Here is a 21283-nt window from a genome sequence, read left to right as displayed (position 1 = left end):
CAGAGTACGAAAGAGCTGATTAACCTGATGAGGTTATCTTCTTTCATGCCCTTGTGTCTTCCTGCCAGGCGTCTGATCATCCTGTGCGCATTATCCGTTTTAAGGACGATTTTATTGACTTCCGTATGATTTCCACCATTGGCATCAATGAAAAAGCCTAGTACCCTGATCACGTTGACTCTGCGTATATTGACACCATTTTCTGTATGTAGGTATACATTGGTTTCAGATAGAGGCTTCCAGCCCTTAGGCCGGCTCCCTTTTTCACGTGTATAAAGTAGCAGCTCCGATTTATGTGGGGAGCACCTGAGTCCAGTCAGTCTCAGGTATTCCTCCACCATCTTGATCGCTTCAGTCAGTGTGTCCTGTATCTGCCCTTCACTGCCACCAGCACACCATACAGTGAGATCATCAGCATATATGGTATGGTTAATGCCCCTAACGTTGCGCAGCTTTCTGGACAGACCAATCACGCACAGATTGAAAAGGACGAGAGATCACTGATCCTTGGGGGGTTCCTCGATCTCCGAGCTGAAACACTTCGGAGCATGTGTCGCTGACCTTTATCTTCGCTGTGCGTGCTTCGAGAAAGGTTCTGCTGTATTTAAACATCCTCAAGCCCAGTCCAATGTCTTCTATCGTTTTGAGGATGTGCTCATGCTTGATGCTGTCGAACGCTTTTTCCAAGTCTAATCCGAGTTTGGCCTTCGTATTTCTAGAATATCCGTCGAGTATGTGGTGTTTAATTTGCTTCATGGCATCCTGCCTGCAAAGTGCGGACCTAAAACCCAGCATGTTGTGAGTGTATATATTATTTTCCTCTAAGTGGTCTTTTAGCCTATTAAGGACTGCGTGCTCAGAAACCTTCCCCACGCATGATGTAAGTGATATTGGCCTTAAGTTGTCCAAGCTTGGAGGTTTACCCGGTTTCGGTATTAGTATAACTTGGGAAGTTTTCCATTCGTCCGGGGCCTCGCCTGAAATCCATGCTTCATTGACGAAGTCTTTCAGCGATTCAATTGACGGCTCATCGAGATTGCTAAGTGATCTGTTTGTTACTCCATCAGGACCGGGGGCTGACTTTCGATTTAGTTCACTTAACACCCTTCGGTTTTCGGATGTGGTGAAGGGTTGGTCGAACTCAGGTTCAGCGGCTCCCCTGTATTCCGATGGAAGTGGTTGGTCCTGCTCATTTCTAACTGGTAGGTATTTGTCAACTAGTTGTTTGGTAACTGTTTCGATGGGCTGATCCTTAAGGGCTACGTGTATAGCTCGGGCAATGCTGTATCTCTGTTTGGCTTTCGCGCCTTCTTGATCCAGCAGACGCTTGATCAATTTCCACACGTTGCCGTTCCTCATTTGCCTATTGATTGACTCGCAAAACCCGTCCCACTGTTGCTGGCAGAGGGTGTTACAGTGTTGTTCGATTTGTTTCTTAAGTTCTGCGATTCTTTTTCTCAGCCTACGATTTAGCCTTAGGGCCCGCCACCTTCGGGTTATGGCTTCCTTGGCTTCTATTAGGTGGGCAAGTGTCGAGTCCATTATCTCTACATTAGTGTCTGTAACAAACCTTTTGGACGCTCTTTTGATGTCCCTTCTGATGCCATCACGCCAGTCTCTGAAATTGAGTTTGGTGGTTTCTTTTCCGCTTTGGGCTCTTAACTTACGAAAAAGGTCCCAATCTACCACCTCGACTTCTCGAGTTCGGCCTTTCTCAACGTCCAGTTTGACTTCTATCACGTAATGATCGCTGCCAAAATTCATGTTTGTGTTAGTCCATGAAACATGCTCTGCGTTCTTAATTTTTTATTTATTTATTTTACAAGTACTGCCAGCCTTGTTACCAGGCCTTAGGCAGGAGTAGGCATTTGAAATAACAAAAAACATATATGAAATAAGATCAAACAAGATAACAGACACTGAACAGGTATCTGCATAAAAACAACAACATAAGAGAAACCTTTCAAAATCATGATTTGATTAGTAAAAACGAGAGATGAACGCTATGGTTTATTCACAAAGTGCAGAAACAAAGGATGAAACCGTTGGACATTCGACAGTTGTGGCAGGTAGTGCGTTCCATTCCGAAATCGCGCGTGGGAAAAAAGAATTTTTAAGTACGTTACTCCTGCAGGTAAAATCTCTAACCTTTTTGTTGTGATAAGAGCGCGTGTAACGGTGACTAGCCGGTAGAATATATGCTGTTTTATCTATTCCTAATTGAGTGTTATACAGTAAGAAAAAAAATTTCATTCGGTCCCGATAACGCCTTATTGCAAGGTTTTCCAGTTCTGCAGCTTCTAGAAGAGATGATGGAGATGTGCGCCAGCTGTACGAATTGAAAATAAACATGGCTGATTTTCTTTGGACTTTCTCAATTTTAGTGATGTTGGTTAGTGTGTGCGGATCCCAGACAATCGCAGCGTATTCTATAATTGGTCGGATGAATGTTTTATATGCTAAGAGTTTTATTTCAGGTGAAGCGTTTCCTATTGATCGCCTTAAAAAACCTAGTTTCTTCATTGCTTTATTATAAATGTATGTTACATGTTCATTCCACCTAAGATCAGATGTTAATACTAATCCCAAGTATTTGTACGTGGACACAACTGATAAAGACTGGTTGTTATTGCTATAAGTAGGGGTTAAGGGATTCTTTTTCCGAGTAATGGTCATTGCAACAGTCTTTTTGAGGTTAATACTCATCTGCCATTTCGAGCACCAGGTTTGTATTTCATACAGCGCGGTGTTTAAAGCTTCCTGATCATTTGAATTGCGTATTTTGTTGTACAAAATGCAGTCATCTGCAAAAAGCTTTATCTTGACGCGTATGTCACTGATGACGTCGTTGATAAAGATAAGAAAGAGGAGCGGCCCTAACACTGAACCCTGTGGAATGCCTGAGTCTACAGTTGCGGGTGTTGAAGCTGCATCGTTGACCTGAACACTTTGTTTGCGTAATGAAAGGTATGCTGTAAGCCAGTTAACTAAGGCGTCGTTCTTTAAAATAGGTTTTAGTTTAAGAAGTAGTTTGGAGTGAGAGACGCGGTCAAATGCTTTTTCAAAATCGAGAAATATTAAGTCTATTTGGCCTTGTCTATCTAAAGCTGTCGCTAAGTCATGAACTGTTTCTACGAGCTGAGTTACAGTTGAAAAACCTCGCCGGAAACCATGTTGTCTTGCGTCAATTATTGCGTTGTCATCGAGAAAGGCAGAAATGTGCTTAAAAATTATGCGTTCGAGGATTTTTGCGCATGTGCATAGTAAAGATATTGGCCTGTATGATGTGAGGAGAGACGGATTCGCTGTTTTCGGTATGGGGATGACTTTCGCGTACTTCCAGTCGGTTGGAATTTCTGCGCGTGACAGTGATTTCTCGAATATTAGAGTTAAATACTTTGAACACCATTCGGCGTGCCGGGAAAGAAACGCATTCGGGATTCCATCAGCTCCGGGCGATGTTTTAGCGTCGAGGTTGAGAATAAGTGCTAACACACCTTCCTCAGTAATTGTGGCATCGCCAATCGGCAGAATGTGTTCATAGCTAGGGAACTGTGGGCTGATACCGTCGTCACGCGTAAACACTGAGCAGAAATATCGGTTGAGCGCATCTGCGGTTTCGGCACTGTCGGTTAATAAGGTGTCGCCGATACGGAGTTTGGGTGCAGCTTTATTTTTTGGCGATAAGTGCTGCCAGAACTTTCCTGCGGATGAGACGAGAAAATTTTTTAGTGTTATTTTTTGATAGTGTTCTTTTGCTTTTTTTATTTTATCAGCTAATAATGTACGCAAGCCAAGAAGCCGATCGCTTGCAGGAACAGTCGGGCGCTGCTTGAGTTGTTTTCTTGCCTTTTTCAGTTTCCGCTCTATTCGTACTATTTCTTTTGTTACCCAAGGATTGCGCTTCCGCAGCACTTTTCGCTTCACAGGTACAAAATCACGGACACATTTGAGAACCAGGAACTTGAAGTAGCCCCATATTTTATCAATAGAATGCTCGTTTGATTCACACATGGTATGAAATTCCGGAAAAGCACCATCTAGGGCGCCCAATACATCAATATCACTGGCACGGGAGAAATCTGGAACAAGTCTTTCTTGTTTTTCAATCTGTGGAGCAAAATTCACTTCGAACGTAAGGTATACCGTTTTGTGATCCGATATACCTTCGAAAACTTGAATTTGTGGGTTGCGGCGGACTACGGCAGTATTTGCAAGGAAAAGGTCCAGAATTGATAGTGTATTGTTTTGAATGCGGGTAGGTTCTTTGACAAGCTGAGAAAGGTTGTGAAGCACTACTATATCTACGAAAGGTTCAGAAGCACTTGAACGTACAATGAACGTAAGGTCAGGTGTGGTGTCTCTGCAGACAGAATTGCCGATCCTTGTAGGATGTGTCTTATCCATGATTAAGACCAGGTCTAGCTCATCCGCGTGGTTCCACAGATTCCTGCCCTTGACATTCGTCGTAGCGTAGCCCCATAGCTCGTGGGCTGCATTGAAGTCTCCTAATATAATCAGAGGTCTACTTCCAGCTACATTAGTAGCCTTTTGATCTCTTGAACTGTTGTTTCTGGTGTTTCGGATTGCAGTAGACGTTGAACACGAATAAGCTATTGTTCCTTTGCTTTTTGTGTGAAGTTGGAACTACAACCTCAACCATGAGGTACCCTAGCTTTTTGTCTATGATGCCTAAGTCATGTGAAATGTGTGTAAGCTGCTCATTTACAAGCACATACTGGCCCCTACCAAACGTTTGACACTCTATGTCTCTGTATCCAGTGAGTGTAAGTAAGTAAGTAAGTAAGTAAGTAAGTAAGTAAGTAAGTAAGTTTATTTTCCAGGTTCAACTGGAGGGTTTTCTGGCAAAAAGCTGCATGAGCAGCTTGACTAGGTCCAGAAAACCCCTACAAGCAGTAGCACACAAGTGGTACAGAAATCAGACACACATGCAATAGTTACAGTCAATAAAGAGAAAACATTCACCAGTTATACATACAGAGTGCAACAATCTATTGCAAAAAAATTAAACAATAAAATTGAAAATAGAGACGCTCAAATGGTCATACAAATGTTCAGAGTGAAGTAGGAATAATCAAGCAAAGCAAAAAGAACATAAAAATCACATTTCAACAAAGTATTTCCGCAGCTCAGCTTTAGTATATCCTATTGTGTGTTTATATGTGTTAAGAACATGGGGTAGGTTGTAAGACAACATTTGTAATATATAGTTAGTAGGAAAACGTGGTATATTCCAAGTATTAATAGTTCTTGTGTGTATGTTAGCATGACGCATGTCCAAAGAAGCTAGACTCGAATAAAAACTGGCAATGGATGCGGTCGAAAAATACATTTTTTGTAACAACTTAAAGTGATACAAATGGTTGACCCGGACAATGTTATGTGTTTCAAAAGCATACTTGGAGGTAGTTGTATTGTCAGTATTTGCGATTATTCGAACAATTTTCTTTTGCAGTACGAGAATCTTATTTATGTTAGTTTTGGTCATTGTGGCCCATACTAAATTGCAATAGTTAAGGTGAGAAAAGAAAAGTGCGTAATAAACTTGTAGTTTACATTTTAAAGGTAAAGTTTCACGACATCGCGATAGAACCCCGCAGACGGAAGAGAGTTTCTTGCAGACAAAGTCAGTATGGGCATCCCAGTTTAAATAGCAGGAAAAATGTACTCCAAGTATTTTGTGCACTTCAACTATTTCTATCTGGTGATCTTCAAAGTGAAGCATGCAATGCGGTACTATCGGTTTGTTTCTTGCGCGAAATATTATAGCCTTGGACTTTGTAGGATTAATTCTTAATTTATTCATCCTTGACCATCTAGACAATTTAATCAGTAGGTCATTACATTTCACCATTAAATCGTTAAGGTTAGGGCCTGAAAGAAGTAGTGTGCTATCATCTGCGTATATTACTAAATCAATGGAAGTATCTATGCTTACAATATCATTTATGTACGTATTGAATAATAGGGGCCCCAATATGCTCCCTTGTGGGACACCACAACTTATAGGCAAAAGCGGTGAAAATTCATTATCTAAAGACACCGACTGGCTTCTGTTTTCGAGATATCCTTCAAGCAATGTGACTGGTCTACCACGGATTCCGTACATTTTAAGTTTGTTAACAAGAATCGTGTGATTTAAGCAGTCGAAAGCTTTACTAAAATCAAGGAAAAGGCCCACCGTATACAAATTCTTATTAATATTATTCAAAATTATTTCCTTCATTGTTAATAACGCTGTTTCTGTAAATTTACCAGTTCTGAAACCAAATTGTGACTCAGATATGGAATTGTGACTCAGACTTTGGAAAACACAGGGAGTACTGAAATCGGTCTATAATTTGTTGGTACGTTTTGGTCGCCCCCTTTAAAAATTACTGATACTTTTGCAGTTTTCATTGCGTTGGGAAAAACTCCGCACTCAAATGCAAGATTGTAGATGTGTGAAATCAAGGGACAAATTATGGGTAGCACATATTTCAATGGTTTAATCTGCATACTGTTGATATCTAAGGCTTTACTGTTACTAATTCCCATGTACACGTTATAAACTTCATTTGCATCAGTAGGCTCGAGAAATATAGTGTCACTAAGCTGGCTAGGATAAGTGGTGATTGTATTGTCGCTGAGGTCTTGAGATGAAACGTTATTAGGAAAATGCTTGTTAAAGTATTCTGCTAGTGCCCTCCTTTTTATTTTGTTGCCATTTACTAGCATAGAGTGTGTGACAGATTTATTCGCACGGCGACCTAGGACATCGTTTAAAACTTTCCACGCAATATCTGGTCTCCTTGAATTGACGTTACAAAAGAGCTCCTGATAATATGATGTCTTCGCTTTCCGTAGCTCACAGTTTAATCGGTTTCTGAACTTTTTAAAGTGAAGGAGTGTATCCTCTGCACGTGTTCGAAGGAACGTTTGATAGAGACGATTTTTTTCCTTTATCATTTTGAAAAGTTCTTTTGTTATCCATGGTTTTCTTATCTTTTTCGTATTTTTCGTGTACGTTTCGAGCAGAAAGTGCTTGGAATAGAAACGAAGGAAATGGTGAAAAAAAAGGTCGTACGCATCATTGACATCACTATTCTGAAGCACACAGGACCAGTCGAAGTTCATAATGTCGTGCTTAAACGCTTCCAAAGAGGCATCAGTTATGCGCTGCACAGTAACAGATTCTTTAACAGTATTTCGCTTAGCATGCTCATGCCGAAAAACCACGAACACCGAACAGTGATCGCTCACGTCAGAGGCGATTGTACCAGCAGAGAGCACACTCGTTTCAATGTTCGTAATTATAAGATCTAGCGCCGACGCAGTAGCGCATGTGACACGTGTTGCTGTTTCAATTAAGTTGACAAAACCACAGGAGAGAATCTTCATGTTGAAATCATGTACAATAGTGTTATGGTCTAGAATATGAATATTAAAATCACCACTGCACAAAAAGGAACATTTGTTTAGTGACGCATATTCTAGAATCTGGTCAAAATAATCCGTAAAATGTTTCATGTTACCATTTGGGGGGCGGTATACCACTGAAATGATTTGATTTTGATTTTGTATTGTTAGAACTTCATAATCATCGGTAACGTCACTAAGGTTAGGCAGAATGTGGCACCTTTTGCACGCGAGAGTATAGATAGCAACACCGCCACCACGTTTGTTAAATCTGTTAAGGAAAAACATTTCGTAACCAGGCAGCTGTAGCATTCTGCTATCAGATTGATACCACGCTTCGGTGAGCATGAAAACCGTAAATTCGAAAGAGAATTGTGTTAGAAGTAGAACGATTTCGTCTTGCTTGTTGCCTACCGAGCGGGCGTTAAGGTGCAAAGCGGTTTCACAGTTTGAGTCTATTATCTTCACCTGTTGTGGTAGGGCTAATTCGTGATAAGTCATTTTTGTTTGTTTTGTGATCAAAGAGCAGAATGACGACAGATTTCAATTGCCAGGTGAGCTATGATCATCGCCTATTACTGGCTCTGCACGACTGCTTTCCAGCGAGAAGAGCTTGACAAGGTCTCTCTCGCTGGCTATTGGCACAACCACTGAGCCATCGGATTGCCTCATGAAAATCTTTCCATTCTGTGACCACACAGACTTCCAGTGATGCTCACACTTTTTTTTAACAGCGAAAGCAAGCAGTTTCTTTTGTGCCGGGCAGAGGTGCTCATTGACGTATACAGGATCAGAATTTTCCAGTCCAATGTCAGCGTTTTTCAGCCTCATCTTCTTGGCTTTCTGCAGGACAGTATCACGTTTGGCTCGAGACCGGAACTGAACTATAATATTTGACTTATCTGCTTTTCGTGTTGGTACCCGATGACAGGACTCAATGTCACATTCTTGAATTGACTCACTGATTGCATTTCCTATCTTTGAGACGATGTCAACCATAGATTCGCTGTCACTTTTGACGACTCCTTGTATTTCAAGGTTCGCCCTTCTTGAATATTGCTCGGACAGAACAAGTCACTTGTCCAAATCGAGCACCTTTCTTTCCAGACTGGTGTGCATTGATCGAAGCGTCTCATTTTCAGCAGCAAGGTCGTCGCTTTTAGCGATTTCCACGTTTAGTTTTCCCTCAAGCTCTTTAATGGAGTCATGTGCAAACTTGAGGCTTTTAACTAAGGCTTGCTTTTCACTTTTTAGTTCTCGAATCTCATTTCACATTTCCCGCTCTATCTTTTCATGAAATAGCTTGATTTCAGCGTTGGTTTCTTCTTTGAACTTGGTGAAATCAGCTTTGAAATCCTCTTTCATTCTTGCCACTTCCTTGCCAGTCATTTTAGAACTTGTGTCCTCTCCCCCCACAGCCAAAGAAACACGCTCAATAAGTTGGTGACCAAAATAGCAAAAGTTGGCGAAAGACTTGGCAGCAGCGACAAGCGACTAATAGCAATGTGTATGAAGAATGGGTTCTTTGCACTAACCTGCGATGAAGGCAAGACGAAATTAGGGTGCTTCCGACGCGCTCGTCGCTACTGCCAAGTGCCTCAAAAGTCGACGAAGGTGCCTCTCTTGTAAGTGTGAAAGGTCACGTGGGAGCCAAAAGTTGCAGGTCACTGCGCAGCCGACGGTGGCGCCTTCCCGAACCAGGTGGGTCCAGCGTAGTCCGTGTTTTCACAGCGGCAGGCTACAGGATGAATCAAGGCTGGCGCCCAGTGCGGCTGCGTGGGTGTTCCCTGCGATGAAGGCAAGACGAAATTAGGGTGCTTGCGACGCGCTCGTCGCTACTGCCAAGTGCCGCAAAAGTCGACGAAGGTGCCTCTTTTGTAAGTGTGAAAGGTCACGCGGGAGCCAAAAGTAGCAGGTCACTGTGCAGCCGACGGTATCCAGTGTATCCAGTGAGTGTGACATATTTATATCCTGTCTCTTGAAGTGCGATAGTTTCCGGTTTAGACTGAAGTGACCTAAGGTATTGCTGGATGATGGTACGTTTGTTATTGTACCCCCCGCAATTCCACTGCCATATTCGAAATTCCCTCTTAGTGTGAGCCATATTGCACATTCATCTCCCCCGCCTGGGGAGTAAGTGTAGCTCTGAGGAATGACGACCCGCACTGTTCCCTTACGTCCATTGACATAGTCATCATTTCTAGGGTTTTGATTCTTTCGCCAAAAGCCTTCAATCCCTCCTTAGGGTCATTCAATGCCGTCTGTATTTGGCCTACATTCATTGTCAACTATGAGACACTGTCCATAAGCAGCTGCATGTTGTCTTTGAAAGACGCCAGCGCTTGTTTGACTTCCTTCATTTGTGTTTCAGCGTTCTTGAGCTTACTTTCAACAGTCCTATGCTTGGCTGACGTACGTCCCTCACCAGCAGGCACGAGGACTGAGGCTTCATTGCTAGTATTAGTGCTTTCTTTGTTTCCTGCTTGGTTAGCCTCGCTTAAGAGTTTCCTTATTGCCGTCATTTCTCTAATCATTTTCTGATTCATTTCTTTTAGTTCTGCATTCTCTTTCTTAAGTCTTTCTATTTCACGATCCCTACTTTGCTTGGGGGTGGGTCACAAAGCATGGCACTTACCGGATCGGTACACACGTCGTCGTCCCAGATAAGTCTTGTCTTATTGGTGTCCTGGTGAGGCAGCGTCTTGTCCGCTATTGGCCTCGAGCTCCACCACTGGAAAAGCTGGCGCCACCGTCGGCGTGACGTGCTAGGAGGGATCACGTGGGCACAGCGGCCGCGTCGGCTGCTTCGGGCGCGCCGAAGGGAGCTGAAAACGAGTTTAAATTCCCTCGAACGCTGCGGTCCCCATTTAGTGGCGAAATTTTCCCGCTTCGAGTGTCTCCTTTACAACGCTACAATAGGTAGTGGGTGCCTTTGAAGGCGCGCAACATGGTTGGCTACTGCTCGGTGCCGCAGGGCCGGACGCACGTAACGGAGGCTAGTGTCAGCCTTATTCACACGTAGCCGCAGGACAAGAAGCTGCGTGAAGCTTGGCTCGCGAAACATAAAACCGGCGAACAGTCATCGGCTGCAACTCGGGTATGCAGCAAGCACAGACGCGAGGAAGATTTCTGCTACGGCGCCCGGTCTGCGATGTTCTGAAAACTCGCACTGAGACGCTCGCCCGAATCCGCTGCCCGACTAATGTCATGACGGTTTGGTGTATGAACTTGTCGATGCTATAGATACTGGCAAGTTCAGTGGAGTGGAAAGGCAGCGGTAAGAAGCACATTTAAAAAAAAGCATGGCATATGGTCATGTTTGTGCTATGAATTAATGCACTGGATTACAAAAAAGGAGCAGAAGGAAATTGCACGCTGAGTTAACCGATAAACATGCAGTGCGACGCAACTCGAGAAATAGTATTGAAAGTTCAAAGAATTTAGAAGAAAAAAAAAGATTGAATCGTCGCGAGGGCACATCAAAGTCCCCGTAGGCGTCGAAGTCTCTACAATGAAATTATTTTTGAACAGTTCTGATAGCGCCCACGCAACAATAGTTGCTTGTATACTGTCAAATGCTCATATTCTGCGGCCTAAAGCTCATTGCATGGTGCGAAAACGCGCGCGCGGAGAAAGCGAAACAGTGCGCGAACAAGCATGCAGACGCGCACTCGGTCGCTGCGAATCTGCGCGATCGCTGCATTGAGGCTTCGTTCTATTACACTCCATTTAGTTATACAAACACTACAAGAACATATTTCACATGGTTTGCTCTCAGTGTTTACCTACCTTACACGCAATACGCCGGTTCGAGAGACTCCATCGCGGCGACCGCGCGCAGTGGCGTTGACTGTACGTATTCGGTAAAGAGATAGCGTCTGTAAACGATTGTGTGCTTTCAGTTTGTCCAAGATTATTATTTAGACAGTAAGAAACTTCTCTCATTTCGAAAGTACTTACAGAAATGTCCGGGAGAGCTCGCGCGTGGTGTTTTCAGTGAGCGCTGACAGCAAAACCTATGAGGAGCGCGCCACGTGATCCCTCATACTACGCCAGCGAGGCGCTTCCGATAGATGGCGACTCCGTAACTCCTCGCCGCCAATAGCCATTCCCTTGACTTTGTCGGCCCACGTGGAACCATTGCTTCCTTCCCCGGATTTCGATGGAGCCTGTTGACTGCGATCTCTTGATCCGGATCACACCCTGGATTGGGATCTGGATCTTGGTCCGGATCTGAACACGCTTCTTCTCCGGGTTCGTGAGCGACTGCGGGACCTGGACCTGCCGCGGGACCTTGATAACTGCGGCGGGTCGTTATGCTCCTTGTTTACGTTGGTTGCTAGTGCTCTTTCGTTTCTCCGTTTTCTGACCACGTATGAAGTTGTATAGCGCTGCTTACACATTTTGTCCGCCGTTGGGTGTGGGCCAACACACAGTTCACACCTGGGTTGGCACTTATGTTCCTCAGTCGGATTCACTACGCCACAGCCTCGGCATATTCTCTCTTGTGGAAACGGGCGCACGTCAGCTCTGTGACCGAGCCGACCGCAAGCGTAGCATACGTCGACTTGTTTCTTGTATAGTCAGCACCTTACAAGGACCGGGCCGTATCTGACGAAATTCGGAACCTTGCGTCCATCAAGGGCGATGGTCACCGTACCAGTATTCTTGATTCGTTTAACGGCAAGAGCCAAAGGGTTTCTTGGATTGAGTATGTTCTTCTCCAGTTCTGTCGGACCATCTGCTACGTTAATGTTCCTTATCAATCCTTTGCACGTGTTGTGAGGTGCAGCCTCATAAGCATTGATCTCGAAGCTGCATCCATCCAGGTTAATTGACCTTATTCTCACATATTTCTCAGCATTCTCTCGTTCCGGCGTACTCGCCACAATTATCTTTCGGTTGACGTTCGGGCATATGATGTCTGATGCAATGTGGTCCGAGCTCAGACCAGCTGCTTGAACGATGGTTTTACCTATCTTGGTGGAGCCAATCTTGCTAATATTGAGTCGAGTATGATTTTAAAGGGATCGTTCGGCAAGTATGGCATTGGGGACGCCCTGGCAATCCTGTTCTTCACTCGACTGCCGTTCTCGAATGTTCTAGGCGACGTAGCCATATGAGGCCTAGCTCCGGCTGAAGTGCCGCTAACAGCGGATCTGGTCGAAATTCGCCTAGAAACTGCTGCCTGCCATCCGTACTCTTCGGTACACTCGTCGGAAGTTAGTTCCTCCCCTTCCATCATGACTTGCATGTCTGACTCGCCTCCAATCGCCACACTCAGGCAGCACCTGGCCTAGCGCGGCGGTGGCGATGGCAGCTCGAAAAAGTTTCTTGGGAGACTTTTTCATCTTCGCAAGCTCATGCGCAACTCATCTGCGCAAGCTCAGGAATGGTATCACCGCGTGTCAGCCGAGTACATGTGTCGGTCTACGTGATAGATAACTGTTAAGGCACTCAATCACTTCCTTATTTAGGGTAATCCAAGGCTGACTCACGCATGCACTTCCCCCGTTATAGATATGCCATGCCTCTACCATAAGACACGTATCTTCATTTTTATGCCTGTACAATATCGAGCATTCATCTAACTCTGGCGTGCAGTTACAATCTTGGCAATGTAGGGACAGATTAGAAGGCGATCCACCGGTTAACGACTTTTTATGTTCCATTATCCTTTGATTGATACACCGCCCCGTTTGCCCTACATACAACTGGCCACAGCTAAGGGGAATATTATAAACCACACCCATACGACAGTCAGTAAACCTGTTGTTCTTATTGTGCTTCACTGGACAAATATCTGTTCTTTTTTGCCTTTTACCTGCTCCTTTTTCCTCTGCACGGCAGCGCATATTTTACCTAGCTCATTGGGAGCCGTGAAAAAAAACATCAACATCATATCTACTTGCCAGTTTTTAAAGACTGAATGAATGTACGGAATTGCCACTACTCTTTTTTTGCAATTACTGCTTTACGTCCGTCCCCCTCGAAACCAACTTCTTTAGGCGCTCAGCCACAGTGTCCACTGCTACACTAGGATAACCTGCTTCTAATAGGCTCCGGAGCGGCGCATTAAAACCGGCGCTCATTTTGTGCATGTTTGTACCGTAAGGAGACAACGAGGACACCCGAAGACCCGTCGAAGAGATACACACACAGCGCTATTTGCAACGTCACTTCCAACATATAGCAGAACTAAAATACTTTTCGCCAGACACATGACAGATCACGTGCGCCGTACGATTCTGTATGAACAGCAATGAATAAAGAAGCACGGAAACGACCACACGAAGCAAACATGTTCTAGTGGAGCCTGTGGGCATAGCAGTGCAAGAAATTCTATACGTGGGGGCGATCTAGAACGTCTGCGCCCTGACAAATCATCTTCTGGTTTATTTTTCTAGTTATATCTTGTAAGCGTTCGATAAAAGTAAGCACAAAGCCCATATCGCCGCTCTTGTTGCATATAAATACGCTACCTCTCTATGGAATATTTGAGCAAAACATAAGCTTTGATCATCAAAGCGTAACCAATAGCGACACCGCTTACACAAACCACTCGCATAACAAGAACTACGGTGACAACTATAGCAAATGCATAAGGCTGTCTGTGACTGGTCGCCTCTTCTTGCCTGCCCTGTCTCTTTCTGCTTTTTCCTGGCCATGTGTATTTGTGGTGCTGCTCAGGAAAATAATTTTCAGTTGCTGGTTCAGCTATTAAAGTTTCGCATCCATCCATCCATGCTGGATCAGCGCTGTGTGTGTCCACTTTAATTTGCCCCTCTAACACGATGAAAAATACCTCGATAATGTAGACCAAACCAGCGCAACGATCAAGCTTCATGGTCTACTTATATGGTCGCGGAAGGACACAAATTCCTGTGTCATTTCTATTGACAGAATCTTCTGGGCACTTATGAACCGTTTTGCTAATCAATACCTTACGCAGATCCTATTGTGTATAAAATATACAAGTTGTGTATAAGACATACAAGTGCTTTGCTACCTCTAATACCAGTTAATGTCAGCTTAAGAGTCCTTCACACTAAACCAACATATTATACACTTCGTGAAATTTTGATTGGCTGACATGAACGACATGAGCAATCAGTGCAATGCAGAAAAACAGGCCTACGTTATGTGATTGTCTTGTAGGGGCTGAGAAAATACGGGAGCCTTGTTTTGGATTTACTTAGAAAAGAATAGAATGAAGGAGCTAGAGCTAATCTAATATTTAAAAAAAATATCTTTCTGTAATGTTGTAGCTGCGTCGTTATACGTGCCACATGGTAGTGTAACAGCACGATCACCCTGTGGCCTGTGCAAATGCCTCAGTTCAACAAGAACGTTTGTTTCTCGATACGCAAGATTTTATACGTGAGATAAGAGTGCGTACTCTGGCAATATCACGCAGCGCGTCATGGTTGTGCAAAGTCATGCCTGCGTGACATATCCTTTGAAAAGAAATACTCCAATTTTATTGCCAAGTAATACAAGTCACTAATTTATCAAATGTTTCTTTTATGCGGCAAACTTAGACAAAAGTAATATTGATGTTTTTGCTGATATAGGCCACCTATCTAGGCAAGCAATAACTGCAGGAAAAGGGTCAACGACAATTTCATAAATTACTCAAACATGCGAAGCACCGTCTTAACGATTGCTGCAAGGCACAGGTTCCAATCGCGGAGTAACAGTAAGCGAAGAAAGCCTTGTGTGCTTGGCAGAATTTAAAGGTTCGCAAGATTTTCATGAAATGCGACATTAAAAAGTACTGCAAAATACATGGGAATTCAAGTTATCACATTCCCAAAACCATGCCTAATAGGTTTTAACGATCTTTATTAGAATGCCGAGGCATTGTGGACCAGATACTGTGGTGGGATAACTCTAAAGTGGTACCCGCCGTTGTTGCTCAATGGCTATTAATTAATTAATTATGAGGTTTGACGTGCCAAAACCACTTTCTGATTATGAGGCACGCCGTAGTGGAGGACTCCGGAAATTTCGACCACTTTGGGTTCTTTAACGTGCACCTAAATCTAAGCACACGGGTGTTTTTGGATTTCGCCCCCATCGATATGCGGCTGCCGTGGCAGGGATTCAATCCCGCGACCTCGTGCTCATCAGCCCAACACCATAGCCACTGAGCAACCATGGTGGGTGCAATGGCTGTGGTGTTGGGCTGCTGAGCACGAGGGCGCGGGATCGAATCCCGACCACGGCGGCCGCGTTTCGATGGGGGCGAAACGCGAACACACCCGTGTATTTAGATGCGCGTGAAAGAACCCCCAGGTGGTCAAACATTTCCGGAGTCCTCCACTACGGCTTACCTGATAATCAGAAAGTGGTTTTGGCACGTTAAACACCATAATGTTTTTATGTCGAAAGTGGTGTCATAGTTTTATGGTTCCAAATGAAGCCAAATCATAATTAATTGTAAAAGATATAAGAAAATGTTTACAGAAATATTTGGACCATTACTCTATGTAGCTACTAGTCTATCCAATGCAATGCACATGTTCACGTAAGCAAGTGCGCTTATCTGTAATGAATGGACTATTCGCAAGCGTGCGTAAACGTAAGAAGAATGTATCCTTACAATCATGGGAAAAATACAAATCATAATCAAGACAAATTGAAATAAAAGTAACGACACATACAATATCCACAGATATATGCATACTAAACAAATTACAAATGTGTAACTTTTTACAAAACCCTAAACACATGGAGGGAACCAAAAAGTACATGTACGTTTGACACTACAAACCGCCCCAGTGAAAAAATGTGGTAACGTTTAGAAACAGCACACGAAATACATTGATTTAGTATCCACATTTACTAATTTATTTGCTACGTGATTGATTTAAAACGTACATAAATTCAACATTGCGTGAATTTTTTTTTTCGGGTGAAATGGAGTTTAAAATTTCAGCGCCATTGTACTGAATTAACCTTTCCCCGTATACGTTTCTGTAGGTATGGAAATTAAAGTTGTCGTTGGCTGCGTGCCTGGCGTTAGGGGTTGCTAAACAAAAAAATAAATAAATACCTGCCATAACATGGAATTCGAAAAACACGACAGTGTAAGCGGAACAATATTTGATGAAAGATAATAAGAATCATTTGATTACTCAATATCAGAACGGCAAGTTGGGCCAGTTGGTTGGGATTCATGAAGGGTGGTAACAGCGCACCCAAGACAAGGACAACAGAAGGAATAAAACGACGACACAGCGCTGTGTCGTCGTTTTATTTCTTCTGTTAGAACCCTTTCCATTATTCAATATATTCGCTGCTTATTAAACATTTGCAGGCTTTGTGCTGAACTGAACCACCGCTCTGCTCTATATATTCGCAGGAAGAATAATCTGCATCGCAGACAAGCCTAAATGTTTATGAATTAAGTTCAATTATGAAATAATTACGAAATGAAATATTCACATAACGGCTGTCCAAGACTCGGTTGCCATTATACATTACTTCTGTCAGCTGAGGCTGTTGCAGCGCGGATAATAAAATAAATTGGTCGAAGAAATGGGGACACAACATGGCTGAGCGACTGTATTTCTTTTCACTAAATTGTTTTTGCCCTAAAATATTCGTACGCAAATGAGACATGCTATAATATTTGTGTCAAAACGACAATAATAAACGAGCACTACGATTCAATCATAAAAGTTGAAAGGTACGGTAAGAGTAGTGGAAAAAAGGAGTATTGAGTGTAGCATTAACCCGAAACACAGGTTTAAATTTTGCTGAAACGTAGCAAACATACTTGAGTTCTCTTTTCTTCGGCTTCAATTTCGCAATCGGAACAAGTGGCCCAAAATAGTAATTAAATTTAATTTGCATATCGTTACGTTTTGATTTCATGAAGTAGAGGAAGAATGTGATCGGCCAAGCATTGCTCATGTCTCGCTTTCGACATCGCCGCATGTTTGCGCCTCGAATCTGCAAATATTTTTTGCATTTAAATGTGTTGCATTTTACCAATTTGTGCCCCAGCAATAATATTTCAGTTCGTGTACTGCAGCCGGTCTCATGTTTCGCACTTCCCTCTGCATACACGCTGCGCCACCTGGCCAGACAAGCTACGCCGGACAAGCGATGTCTGCGGCCACAATTTCTGCAAGGACTTCTCATCCTGAGTGCACTGACGAAAACAAGTCCCATCGTCGAAACGTTGTCTTCGGCGACATTGTTGGTTCTAGCACTGTTAATGCCTCTCGATCTTTTTGTGCACGTTTATCATGCTGATGGCACTAGTAGGTGTAACAGCACTAAGCTCATAGCGAGAAGTGTCGATCTTCCTGTAAACGGTTATCATGCTGATGGTACCAGTTGCACTAACAGCAACAGCAGTAAGCCCGTAGCGTCAAGTATCGATCTTCCTGCAAACGCTTCTCATGCCGATGGTACCAGGAGCACTAACAGCAACAGCAGTAAGCTCGTAGCATCAATTCTCAATCTTCCTGTAAATGTTTATCATGCTGATGGCACTAGTAACACTAACAGCACCAGTAGTGGGCTCGTAGCGTGAGTGAAACATGCAGCAGGGGTCGCTCACCACACAGCCTTCGACAAAGACGACGAAGTCGTCCTGCTTCTTGCGATCGCGCGGCACCATCACGAAGCTGCGCTGCCGTATACCTGCATTGAACTTCTACCTCCACAGGTCTGGTCTGGTCCCCTAACCATTATGCTCATTCTGTGGTGAAGCGGAGACAATCGACCATTTCTTGTTGTCTTGCAGACGTCTTTCTATTATAAGAAAACGACTACTCGAAATCCCGCTTCGCCTATTGGTCTAACTTTATCAGTGGCTGTGATCCTATCTTTTGGAGCCTCCATTGTTGGGTTCAGCAACAGAAATGTTTGCTTGGCGATCCAAAATTACCTGATTGAAACCGATCGATTGCCATGTTAGATTGATCATTCTCCCTCCCAACCATAGCTTTTCTTTATTTATTATCTTTCATTAATTATTATTGTTATTATTATTATCTTATACCCGGTTTTCATCTGATTATTTCCTTTTTTCTCCAAACACAAAACGTTTACTTTTAAACTCACACGCCCATATTGTTAACTCCCTTGTTATCAATATTATTTTTAGGCACCTAAATAAACCACCCGATTCTTGGCCAATCCCCCACTGTGGGTATGTGCCACGGCCACTAAGGACAACAACAACAACAACAACGAGTCATGCGACACAGTGGAAGGCGAGAGACGCTTCGAGGACGCAACACCGTCGTGGTCGAGCTGCCCTCTTCAGGCGCAGGGCGGCTAGACATTCGCCAGCATTAGACACACCATTAAGTTATTTTCACTGTTGATTCGCCGCACGTTACGCCACATAATTGGTGACTTTTGGAGAATGAATCCGGTGACCAGAGCGACGACCCGAGCTGCCTATCGACCAACCATCACTTGAGGTTCCCCCGGTAACCCTGCGTGTGCTCAAGGTTTGGCCTCCTAACCGCAATTCTGGCGGGTCCAGGGAAACCACCAGCCCGCCGTTGTAAGGATCTCGTACATACGCAAAGGCCCATTATGCTTTTCCTGCCCTGCCACCCAAGATTGTTACCCAGCCATTCGAGCTGTTTCTGTCGACTCTGCATTCCTACCCGCATGACACCCTGACGTTCTAGTTTAATTCTTCAGTGCCTGTCCGTTTCCGACCAACGCCAGCCGCAGAAACTGATGTTAGCGACAAATGATTCCGGCTACTCTCGTCCCACAAAACAAGTTTCTTTTTTTTTAATTTATGACCCGCTTCATTCATTCTTCGGCTAAGTCAGCACATTTTCTCTCGTCTCTTTCGCTGTGTCCGCTCTTTGTGCGTTGTCTCCCTCAGTTTGGCCTCGCACTGCTTTCTCCAGCTTCTCCTATGCACACTGTTCCAGTGTATAGAGGGTGTTTCCAGTAACTTAAACCAAGGATTCTAAAGTAGTGGTTTACCGCAGCTGGATGAAACCAACGACATATAGTTTGCCGTCATGTGGCGCTCTCTAGAGTATTCTTTATATTCTGCCTAATTAGTTCACTGCCTAAGGTATATTTCAAATTATTTATTATGCAATTTAGCGCCAAATGCGTTTCGTCGCCTTGTAGAGGAGGTGCGGAAACGACCGGTCGAATTTTTTGTGGCAAGGTACATGCTGCGAGATGATTAAGTTCGGCGTTTAAAAAAGCCCGCGAAATAGGAAATAAAACCACGTGACGGCGCTCGTGCGTTACCGTTTAGCAGAGCTCTCAACAATAGACTATTTCTGGCTGCCTTGAAGGCGTTTTTCTGTAATAAGAAAACGACTTCTCGAAATCCCGCTTCCCAAGAATGGCCTAATTTTATAAGTGCCAGTGATCATATCTTTTGGAGCCTCTACTATCGGGTTCATTCACGGAAATGGTTGCTTGGCAATCCAAAATGACCTAATCGAAACGAATCGATTACCTCGTTGGACTGATCGTCCTCCCTCCCTACCATGGCTTTCATTTACCTATCTTTTATTTATTTATCTAATATTAGATTTTTTATTGGACGGTTTTCTTCTGATTGCTCCTTTCCTGCACACAAAAACTTTGCTTTTTAAGTTCCAATGTTGCAATTCTTAACTGCCGTTTTTATACACCTAATTTACCCACCTGGCCAATCATGACCAATCATGGTCTATCCCCCACTTGGGTATGCGTCACAGTGATACACGAGAACAACAACAACAACAGTGCATCGAGCCTGTCGCTTATCAAAGACGGCAACCTGTTTTTTTTGTGTGCCACCGCCCAAGACGCTGCCGCACTGTGAAGCCGATGCCTAGAGCCGCGGCCGCTCACTTCGCCACGGTCTGGGCGCACGGTTCCTTCGTACGATGCGCGGTCGAGAGCGCTGCAGTACGACAGCGCATAGGCGCAGTCACGTGGGTTCATTTCACACTTCGCGGGTTTTCTTTAAGCACCGAAAAAAATCGCCATGGAGCATGCACGTTGCAAACAAAAAAAATTGGATTGGTCGTTTCTGGAACTCCTTTACAACCCAACGAAACGCACTTGGCCTTAAAGTGGATATTAAAATTTTTGATGATCATTCTTAGCTAATTCAATAATTAGGCAGGATATAAAAATGCTCCCAAGGAGTGACACATGACGGCAAAGCATATGTCGTTAGTTTTATTCAGTTGTGGCTAACCATTTTTTTTCAACAGCTTGGTTGAAGTTACGTGAAGCACCTTGTGTTTTTCCAGGCAAACTTCCTATTGTCTTTTTCGAGTAGCCTTTATCAGCCTCCTATCGGAACTCCTCTAATCAATCTCCTAGCTAGATTGGTCTTACAGCCGGCATGTTACAACAATAGCCGAAGATATCTCCTCTCCTAGCGGGGCTCATTCGTAACATGCAAGGAGCTCCGGCTTCGGAACCATAAGACTTGGCTGCAACTCCGGTAAGCTGTCACGAGTCCCTTGCCATGTACCCCCTCTTACAAGCTGTTGGATAAACTGTATTTTAAATACTGCGCCGGACACTCTTTATTCTTGCGAAAATGGGTGCTTGCGCGGTATTTCGTTCGGCGCCACTTGTTTTTGATAAGCGCGATCGAACGTGCCTTCATTGCATTCGCTTTTGCACGATGAAGGCACGTTCGATCGCATAGTCTCTCCTGCGGCGATGACGAGGACATTAGATCACTTAAATTTAGAGGTGGGCGAATATTCGAAAATTTGTATACGAATCTAACACTACATACCAACTACTCGTGCATTCGTATCCTACAGGGAAGAATTCTGCATTTTGTAATAGGTCAAACTAACCACATACGTTGCAACAACAAATTGTTAAAGTTTGGTTGTTTATTAAC

General features: G+C 43.8%; 1 protein-coding gene across 6 annotated transcripts in view; it reads left to right on the top strand.

Annotated features, from left to right (window-relative positions):
- The first annotated feature begins 9176 nt into the window (after window positions 1–9176).
- Window positions 9177–21283, top strand: part of LOC135906207 (putative phospholipase B-like 2) — a 311959-nt gene continuing 299852 nt past the window's right edge. For 4 of the 6 annotated variants that reach the window (XM_070528954.1, XM_070528952.1, XM_070528953.1 and 1 more), the window contains exon 1: window positions 9193–9368. The gene's annotated coding sequence lies outside the window, so the exon portion shown is untranslated. Of the gene's footprint in view, window positions 9369–20809; window positions 20870–21283 lie in introns of those variants that run through there. The other 2 variants (XM_070528951.1, XM_065437465.1) reach the window with 2 other exon arrangements.

This window comes from Dermacentor albipictus, unplaced genomic scaffold (assembly GCF_038994185.2).
Source record: "Dermacentor albipictus isolate Rhodes 1998 colony unplaced genomic scaffold, USDA_Dalb.pri_finalv2 scaffold_16, whole genome shotgun sequence".
NCBI classification, from domain to species: Eukaryota; Metazoa; Arthropoda; class Arachnida; order Ixodida; family Ixodidae; genus Dermacentor; species Dermacentor albipictus.
The sequence above is the reverse complement of the archived record's forward strand: the minus strand, read 5'-3'. Positions and strand labels throughout refer to the sequence as shown.